Consider the following 1,063-nt stretch of genomic DNA (forward strand, 5'->3'; position numbering starts at 1 on the left):
AGAGCCATCATGACACTAATGGGGTCCAGCAGCCTTCCCAGGCGTTACAGAGACCTGGGTCCAGCACCCAGGCAAGGGAAGTGAGCCCAGACCTCAAGCCATTGGGCAGGAACCAGCCTGTCACAGGGCTGTCCCCTTCATTTCTCCCCTGTCAACCCCTGAATAGCTGTCCTCACCTTATGGGACCTCTGCCAGCTGTGATGCCCTTGACCTGAAGGCATTTGTTATCACCCCGGGTGCACCCCAGCTCTGTGGAGGGGGGGCTAGCTGATAGCCCCTACAAGCAGGAGCAGGGCTTAGCAATCCCAGCACAGGTGCCAGTGTGCGGCACTTTATGGCATTCTGCTTGGCACGTGTGCCTCAGGTCTGACAGTGGGGAAGGGGCTATGTCTGTACTGCCACAACATGGACTGGGCACATCTCGGCTCCCGTGCCATCTGCCCCTGGCACCCGAATATCTTACAAGCTGAGGTTGTGGATGTTTCTGGTGCTCTGCCCAAAAACATTGCTGACGCCTCTGCTAAAGAGAGAGCAGCTTTCTGCAGCTGGACAAGCCAGCCACTGGCGCACACCAAGCTCAGGGGTCTCACACCCACCACACACTCAGATTCAGCAGGTGCCCAGAGAAGGAGGGAAGGGTTTGGGGGCTTCCCCCTGGTCCTTTACCTGCTTCTGCCCCTCTCCCCCCACCCTGCCTCAAAACCCCTCCCCAGCGTGTCCAGAACAGAGGTCCGTGTCTGGGCTGGTCGAGGGATGGCAGAGCTGCCCTGATGCCCCCACACGGAGTGGCATCCCCTCTGCCCTACAGCCAGGCAGCAGTGGGCTGGGGAGAGGTGGGGGAAGTAGCACCAGCCCCCTGAGCCAGGGGCACCAGCTCCCACCACCCAGCATGGGCAGACCTGCAGGTTTGAAAAGAGGGGTGCAGACGGTGAGGTGTGTAGCAGTAAATTTAGTCAGCTTCTGGCCTATTTGACTAGAAAAACAGACAGAGACCAGAAGTGCTGATACTGCTTATTTCAGTTATATGTTCTGAGATAAGGAATCTTGCATGCCATGGTCTGTC

Source organism: Crocodylus siamensis, chromosome 1, assembly GCF_052110815.1.
Source record: "Crocodylus siamensis isolate JL-2025a chromosome 1, ASM5211081v1, whole genome shotgun sequence".
In the NCBI taxonomy this organism is placed as follows: domain Eukaryota; kingdom Metazoa; phylum Chordata; order Crocodylia; family Crocodylidae; genus Crocodylus; species Crocodylus siamensis.